Source organism: Triticum aestivum, chromosome 7B (assembly GCF_018294505.1).
Source record: "Triticum aestivum cultivar Chinese Spring chromosome 7B, IWGSC CS RefSeq v2.1, whole genome shotgun sequence".
Taxonomy (NCBI): domain Eukaryota; kingdom Viridiplantae; phylum Streptophyta; class Magnoliopsida; order Poales; family Poaceae; genus Triticum; species Triticum aestivum.
In genome coordinates, this window is record NC_057813.1 from 699270362 (window position 1) to 699279497 (window position 9136).

A 9136-nucleotide genomic window follows, 5' to 3' on the forward strand; every position below is an offset into this window, starting at 1 on the left:
TTTTACATGAGGCTTTCCTTGATTTGTTTCAATAACGTTAGTCGTGTCAGATGCGTATTTCTATAACGTTAGAGCATCTCCAACAGCTGCGCTTCGCGCCGCGCGCAAAAAATCAGTATGCCGCGTGCGCTTCGGCTGATTTAGCGCGGCCGCGAGCGCTGGCTCCAACAGCCGTGCTATAATGCAGCGCGCGCGCGCCGCTCCAGCAGCGCACAAACATACAGCGAGCGCGAATCACCAGGCATTGCATTGCATATATGGCATTTTGGACACAAAATGAGTTTGAAACATTCAAAATGCAATGAACATGACATATAAAATTTGACACAAACAAGTTGATGAATAAAAGTTCATGCCCACAAGTTCATCCAACCAAGTTTAGAATGCAAATCAAGTTGAAGGCACAAATGAAAGACACATCAATCCTCTTCCTTGTCTTCGTCCTCATCATCTTCCGAAGACGATTCTTCCGCCTCCGAAGATGAATCTTCCTCCCTTTCCTCATCACGCACCGCATCATGTGTAGCTCCAACGGTGTTGGCAAGATATTCAACGGCATCTTCATGGGAATGTGTGAGGAGGCACATCGAAGGACATTCCGCCCATGGCGGCCGGAGGTGCACCCATGCCTCCCATGAGAGAAGCAAAACTCATGTCTCCCATGGCGGCCATAGCGTCGGGGGGGGGGGGTGCTCCAAAGCCATCCATGCCTCCCATGGCGGCCGGAGATGCACCCATCCCTCCCATAGCACATAAACTGCTCATCATTCAACTCAATTGTTCGCTTGCGTTTGTTGCTCAAATGCAAATCATCCAAATCTTCACGCTTCTTCCATTTCTCATCATCCTTTAACACTTCATAGCAATGAGGTAAAGATCCTTCCTTTCCTGATCTTCCCCTTCTTGGTTGTCCTCGTCTCTTCTTTGAACAAGTTTTGTGCAATGTTGTACTACAAGAAAAACAAAACAAGTTAGCACTTCGGACACCAAAAACAAGTATGATGAACATGTATGAGATGCCACTTACTCTATCATCCTCATTTGTGCCACTTGGGTTAATCTTGTCAACTGCCTTTTGTGCGGCCGCCCACTTTTGACAATCGGAGTTGATTGTCGACCATCGGGACCGAAGTGATCTCTCGGAGCGGTCAATTCCACTCACGTTGTGAGCATCAAAGTGTTCTTTCATTCGCTCCCAATAAGCGTCTCTACTTTGATCACCTCCAAGGATGGATCCCTCGACGCTTGCAACCAAGTATTGCATAGTAACTTGTCATTGTTGGTGGGGTAATTGCCCGCTCTTCCTTTCGGCGCGTCGACAATGCCCTCACCCTCCTCGTCCATCTCAAACTCATGGTCTTCGAAATGGATGTCATTGGTTTGAGACCAATGCGAATTGTTGGACCCAACACCCATAGTTGACATGTATGCATCATCGTTGAGACTACAAAGTTTTTTGAATAATGCAAATAAGCTATCTATATGATGATGCATTGAACAAATAACTAAAAAATAAAAGATGGATTTTTTTACCTTGTAGGCATTTCGTCAAACACATGGTGCGTGTCGGCGGCCGGCTCAACGAGTGAGCTCGCCGGTACTTCGGTAGCCGCCACGCCCGTCGAACGCCCTGCAAGCTTCTTTCCCCTCGCCTTCGAGCTGCCGGAGTCGTCCGCCGCCTTGTTCTTCTTCGCGGATGTCTTGCCCTTCTTCGGCCGCGCCGCACTGGGGAGCTTCGAGGGTATTGGCGGCACGGGACGGCGCCGGCGCGACACCCCCCATCGACGTGATCATCTGCGGCGGCAAGAAGAGGCTGCGCGCAAGGCTGACGCTCGGCGGAGCTCCGGCGGTGGCGACGCCAACGCTCCCCGCGCTAGGGTTTCCGGCGGCGGCGGTGGCGGCAGCGGGGGTTGGGGTCGCGGCTGTACAACGGGGTGAGCGGGGTGCCGGCGCGTGCGTCCATGGTGAAGTCCAGGGCCGGCGCGCGCACGCGGGTCGTAGGAGGCGGAGAGGAGAGAGTGCGGCGCGAGCGCTCGAGTGTGCCGCGCGCGGAAGCGGACGCCCCAAATACACCTCCGCGTGGGATAGCGTATCCGACAGCGCGCCCAACTCGTTATAGCGCGCGCGGGATTTTTGCGCGCCCGCTGGAGCCACCCTCCGCGTTGCGCGCGCGTTAAAATGGCCTAATTTGCGGCGCGGTGCTAGTTTAGCGCGGCTGTTGGAGATGCTCTTAATCGTGTCAGATGCATATTTCTATAAGATGGAATCATCAGTGTTACGTAAAATTTCCTTTTATCATGATGTAAATTTTTCAATCTAACGGTTTAATTAATTTTGATGATGTGGATTAATGAGGATCATAATGCTGCTTCCAATTAGTAAATATAAAATAAGATAATTACACGAGAAGCGCCGCTAGGCCTTTTCTCTCTCTTTTGTTTTTCAGAGTTCTTCTTCCTGGGCGTCAAAGCTGTGCCAGGGACATGGAGTAACTGCGCTCGAGCTCAAATGAGCTCGTTATCCACAGCGTTGATGAGGGTCTCTGGATCTGTGCCAATATTTTATACAAGCACTGCTGGTCTCCAGGAAAAGGAGCACTGTTGCGAAATACGTACGGGGAACAATGGGCAGAGTTGACGCGCGGTTGGACGGCTGTTCCCCGCCGGCGAGGTGTTCCATGGATCAGAATCCGAGTCGCCATCTGATCCGTGGATCAAGAATATCACTCTACGGTGGGGTTGCTCCGCCATCGAATTGAATGTAGGTTCCAGCATCTTCTCATCCAAAAAGCGAGTGGCGTTGTGAAGGCGACGACCGCGAGTTAGAGGCCGGGAGCGGCGGCGGCGGCGATCGACCCTGGAATTCTTGATGTAGCCCATCGGCAGGTATGTGGATCCTTCCTTATCCGGCGAGATTTTCGGCATTTTTTGGTGCGGTGGGATAGCTGAGTAAGTGTGTTTTGGTTTTTCCCCGTGATTTAGATCTGCTGGAGAGGAGGCTGGAGAGAGTTTGGTGCCTGCCCCGGTAGTTGCGAATGGCGGCCTGCTGGTGGACCAGGCGGTGGCGGAGCCGGCGCTCGTGGAGCCGGCGGTGGTGGACTGGTGGTGCAGGAAAAGGATGCTAAGAGCAGAGATGCGCAGATCTTGTCGGGGAAAAGGTAGAACTCCCCTCTTACGTCTGAACTATCGACTGGGAAGATGAATTCCCAAGCACCCGGATGGAATAAGAGGACAGTGCAGAAGCTTGATTGTGTGTAATTCATAGATTTTAGTGTACAACTGAAGAACGCAGACACCTATGGTGACATGGGTTCAGATAAGATAGTATGAAGTGGATGCAGGAATGCAAGCTAAAAAGCAGGCGGAGAGAGATGCAGAGGTCGCAAGAAGTATCAACATGATGCAGAAAGGCAAGCTAAAGAGCAGGAGGAGAGAGATGCAGAGCTCGCTAGGAAGTATCAGGGAGAAATTCAGCTGAAGGCATTCCAAGATGAACAGAGGGACAATCAAATTGCTAAGATGTACCAAGACTTGTATGATGAGAATGGTGAGGGCTACTGGGTTAGCAGGATGATTTTTAGAACATATATTTTTTTAACTGTAGTTCTGTTGATGGAAGAAATTAAATGTTTGTGTGTGTTGTTACAGCGAAAGATGAGCAGGTTGCAAGGGCTGCTGAAGTTGTAAATGTCGGGGGGCCAATTGATGATGTTAGTATGGAACCAAGCCAAGCATGTGAGGGCTAGCATCATACATTTTGAGAACATATATTTGTTAATTTTGTATGTCTGATTATGGAAGTAATTAAAAGTTTGTGTGTGTTCTTGCATTAACAGGTGAGCAGGTTCCAATCCCTACTCGAGTTGTAAATGTTGGAGGGGCAGATCATAATGTTAGTAGTGAATCAAGCCTAGGAGGTGCTGGCCAGCAAGGTATAAGGCTGTGAGAATTTTTTTTGTTAGCGAAGTTCTTAAAGCAGTAAAATGTAGAACTAAACCTGTGTTGGTGCTGCAGGAGGGTGGTTCGGCTAATTTGGATGAAAGTAACAATGGTCGGAGGTTGCAACTTGGCAGCTGGAAACTGGGCTGTGGCTCATGCACTTTCCAGTAACAGCTTCGGTAGCCGGTCAACATGAGCCGCAAATGCCCGCGCTAAGCGCGAATGGCCAGATCTGTGCAAGGGATGGTGGGTTGGATGCTGGGCGGGAAGGTTCACTGCGGGCGTCGGAGCATTTGGTTGGCAAACTGAACCCGAAAGCTCCTGGGTGGGACTCAGAGGTATGGGGAGTTGCATTTGTATGAACTCACAAAATCAGTGTCTGCATTCTGAACTGATAAGCGTGGTATCCGCCATGTGAGGGTTCTAGGTATATTGATGTTAGCATCTGTAGGAAATTGTCAGTTGGGGCAGTATTTTTAAGATTGGTATTTTAAGTTGATGCAACAATTGTTGGAGACGCAATTCCATGTACGAAATTTCAAAATTCAGAAAAACAGTCTGAATGTTCATGTATGGAGCAGACTAGGTTGGTGATTTTTGAATGTAGTAAGCACTGGGTTCAGTACATCACACGCCCCCGATGTTGATATCAGAATTAAAATAAACTTTACAAAAAATCAAGTAGCTAACATTTTGCAGACAATTTTGGCTCTGTTGTTTTTCAATGAATCGATGATAATATGTGTGTGCAGAATTTAGCTAGGTAGGTCAGGCATAAGTTTTTAGATTGACACTTTATTGTGATACAACTATCTTGCTAGACGTGTTTCCATGTACGAAATTAAGTCATTCCGCAGATTCAAGCTGAATAATGATTTGTGGGCGTGGTTTATGTTTTAGTTACTTTAATGGCCTAATTTTTCATGCAAGAATTCAGAAAAGGGATTACGAGTATCACTTAGCAATCATTTGATGTACTCATGTTGTGCTCCTTTCATGTTTTGCTGCTTGCAGTGTCAATGGGACAACAATTCTGTTACTAGTCAATGTGATCCTTCTGATGTTTTAGATTGCAAGGAAAGAGAAGACAATGGAACATCAGACCATTTCTGTGAAAGAATATATGTTTTTCATTAAAGAGATTAATGAACTGAAAGCCCAAACGAAACAAGAGTACTCCAATATGGCAGGAAGGCTGAAACTAGTGAGGCATTCCATCAAAAGGATCACATTGACTAGTAACATAAGGCATTTTGTAAAAAACAGCACCTTGTTCTTTTTCAGTTTGAATTTCATCAATTTTCATAGTGAGCCATGTTCTATTTTATAGACTTTGAAGAAGGAAGCAAGTTTACTTTATAAAAACCTGAAGTCCCTTGATGAGAATAGAATAGAGGTTAAAAAATATTGTGAGGATCAGAGAGCAGCTCTGTTAAAATTAAAAGTTGAATTGTATGCTGCTAATGAAAATTAAATGACAGGATAATTAGACCAGCCCTCCATTGTTTTACCTAAACTGCAGGCCTGCTTTGGTTATTGGGGTGACATAGAAATGGTCGAGAGGTACTGGCAATGGAGGTGCACGTTCAGCTTCTTTCTCGTATCTATAGATATGGAAGACCTTGCTGGAAACACAGTGGTGGAGCTAGGCCGGCATCAGGCTCCATGCCACCTCAGGCCATCTTCAAGCACTATAGATGTTAGTAATCTAGAATAGAAATGATAGTCCAAAGGATTTTGTTGTCCATGTCGGTTCGTGGATCGGGAAACTTGCTTTCAGTGAACTACGACAGCAACCGAGTTAATGCATGGATAGGGTATGGGATGCAATTATCTCCTACCTCAAGCGTGTGGATCCTTCCATTAGGGAGAGTGGTGGCCTCGACGGACAAACATCTGTAGAAACAAGAAGGTAGGCGCTAAAGATGGAGTTTTGATGCAGCCCATTAAGTTGTTCGAATCTTACCTGTTTTTACGTGTTCGAAGTGATTTTGATTGGGTACCCTGATATGGATCTTACATTTTGCCGATTTTGTTACGCAGAACAACCATGCTGGAAGAGGTGACTGACAGCAACATTCGGATGGAGCCTCTGCACTACCCAGTCGTCGCACTGGTTGAGCAGCAGTTGGCGCCCAAGAGGGAAGTGAGTGCAGACAGGCAGATCTGTGTGGCGGAGGCGGCGATGAATGCACAGGGGGGAGGGGTCACCTTAAGGATCTGACCAGCAGATTGACCTGAAAGCTCCTGGGTGGACGTGAAGGTATGGCATTATGCAGATGTGCAATTTGTAGGGACACATTGAGCTATTCATATCTAAAAGTGAGACAGTATATGAGTGGTGATTGATTGAATGCTTTCATTATTATTTTTGAATAAAAGAAGGGCCTCGTCTTCCGATTTCCATTAAGAGAAACCATATGGTTCAGATCCTAATACAAACTACTACTAGAACTGAAAGGAAATAACAGATGTCCGCGGAGCTAGAAAACCCCAGGAACGTGCTGTGCTCGAACACAGCAAACAAGAATGATTTCGTATGTAAGTGGAAAATTGTAGAAACTGGGAACGTACTGTGTTCGACCCACCAAAATTGTAGGAACCGGTCTTGTTTGCTGTGTACGATGGAGGCAGTCTGCCCCTGAGTAAAGAGAGTTTCAGATTTAGTATAACAGTTTGTGCACTTGTTGTTGATCCTGATTGTTGTCTGGTGTTTGATTCTAAGCCTTAAGTATGAAAAGAATGGACAAATTAATAAGTTAACCCGTACACTTGTTAAAATTTGTTGTGTGATCTGAACTGCATGGATGTAGCAATGCATCCTGAGTAAACTGTTATGCGGCGAACCAGAGTGTTCAATTTTTTGGTTGCAGAATGACTTGTGGTGTTTATGTGATATTACACCTGACACTCGTTGTTTTCATGGATTATTTTGCACAAAGAGTGAGGATTGGTGCTGCCGAATCAGGAAGGATGCCGTGCCCTAATCAAGCTACTGCACTTGAGAAGGCTATTTACAGTTTTACGAAAAATCCTGGAGACAATGTGATTGTTTCAAAACTGGGTACAAGCTTTGATTTTGTCGTTGCAGTCCGAGCAGGGAATCAGCGGCAAGATATCATCGACAACGGGAGATGAGGAAGAGGTAGACATCAGGTAGTGGAAGAGCACTGTCGATCTGGTTTCTTGTAATGGACTGCAGATGAGTGGTGGATCTGGCCAGAGTTGGATTTAGCCGGTGAGGCGAGGCGTGCACTGGAAGATTAGTAACTTCCTTTTTTAGGGGAACTGGAAGATTAGTAACTGCAACGGTGACAATAAATAAAGGTGGTCGTTAGCGACAGATCCGCACGACTTCCCTCGATGGCTCCCGCTTCTCCCGTTCCGCCACGCGCGCGATTTTCTGGCGATCCCACCACTGCTCCCGCTTTCTTTTTATTTTATGGCATGGTAGAAAAAATGTGATAAAAATATTGTAGGAGGTGGGACTTGAACTCACTACCTCTTGATCCTTCATCACTTGTCATATCCACCTCGTCTAGTTTTGACTTGTGATTACAAAAAAGATCGATAAATATCTATACTGGTACATACTTGACTAGAAAAACAAGTCATTTTCCTTTCTTTATTTTTACCATTTTTTCTTCCCTTTTGTACATAGTAATTCGTGCATCATAGACAAGATAACTCATGCACTGCTGTAACATTTTGACCCTAGGTAAAAAATTGTTGTAATACACCCCGATAGCTTATATGTAAAAGAGTGTGGTAATTATACATCACGAACCTGATAACTCATTCACAAACATCGTGGTAACTATTGACCCGAAGAAAAAAATGTTGTTGGAACACATCCCGATAACTTATCTGTAAAAAGAGCATGGTAATTTATACACTATGAATCAGATAACTCATGCACAAACACTGTGGTAATGTTTTGGACCACATGGATTTTTTTTGTAACACACGCCAATAACTCTCTATAAAGAGCATGGTAATATATACGACACGAACCTGATAACTCACTCACAAACACTGTGGTAACTTTGGGCGTAGAGAAATAAATTGTTTTTTTGTGGGAAAAAGGTTATCTCCTCCCTTGCGCAGACCTTCTCTTTTTTAAACTTGGAGCAAATGGTTTTGTGCGATGTGTGAGTTACCATGCTATTCACACAAAAGATACCGAGGGGATGTTTCTTCAACTCCCCCCACCCCACTCCCCCCTCCCCCCGGTGCCAAAATTATCAGGACCGGGATCCATAAGCTATCAGGTCTAGATGTGTGAGTTATCATGACATTGACACAAAATCTACCGAAAGGATATTTCATCAACCCCCCTCCCCCTCGTTGCCAAAGTTACTAGGACGGGGTGCATAAGTTATGAGGTCTCTATGTGTGAGTTATCATGCTATTCACACAATAGTTCGTCAACTCCCCTTCCCCTTCGGTCGCCAAAGTTATCAGGGCGGGGGTACATAAGTTATCAGGTCTGCAATGTGTGAGTTACCATGCTATTCACAGAAAAGTTATCCGGGGATATTTGTGAAGGAAATATGCCCTAGAGGCAATAATAAAGTTATTATTTATTTCCTCATATCATGATAAATGTTTATTATTCATGCTAAAATTGTATTAACCGGAAACATGATACATGTGTGAATACATAGACAAACATATAGTCACTAGTATGCCTCTACTTGACTAGCTCATTAATCAAAGATGGTTATGTTTCCTAACCATAGACATGTGTTGTCATTTGATTAATGAGATCACATCATTAGAAGAATGATGTGATTGACATGACCCATCCCATTAGCTTAGCACTTGATTGTTTAGTATTCTGCTATTGCTTTCTTCATGACTTATACATGTTCCTGCAACTATGAGAAATATGCAACTCCCGTCTACCGGAAGAACACTTTGGGTACTACCAAACGTCACAACGTAACTGGGTGATTATAAAGGAGTACCACAGGTGTCTCCGAAGGTACATGTTGAGTTGGCGTATTTCGAGATTAGGTTTTGTCACTCCGATTGTCGGAGAGGTATCTCTGGGCCCTCTTGGTAATACTCATCACTTAAGCCTTGCAAGCATTATAACTAATAAGTTAGTTATGAGATGACATATTACAGAACGAGTAAAGAGACTTGCCGGTAACGAGATTGAACTAGGTATTGGATACCGACGATCAAATCTC

The 9136-nt window shown here is 45.2% G+C and overlaps 1 long non-coding RNA gene across 7 annotated transcripts; it reads left to right on the forward strand.

The window, feature by feature from the left end:
• Positions 1 to 2581: 2581 nt before the first annotated feature.
• LOC123161224 (uncharacterized) lies at positions 2582 to 7289 on the forward strand. Of its 7 annotated transcripts, none has more exons than XR_006480613.1 (7): positions 2582 to 2885; positions 2982 to 3546; positions 3648 to 3734; positions 3836 to 3931; positions 4014 to 5850; positions 5982 to 6201; positions 6881 to 7289. It is a non-coding gene; the product is annotated as an uncharacterized lncRNA (long non-coding RNA). The 7 variants fall into 7 exon arrangements; XR_006480614.1 differs by having other exon boundaries at positions 4014 to 4276; positions 4953 to 5850; positions 5982 to 7289; XR_006480615.1 differs by having other exon boundaries at positions 4014 to 4276; positions 5461 to 5850; positions 5982 to 7289.
• Positions 7290 to 9136: the final 1847 nt, after the last annotated feature.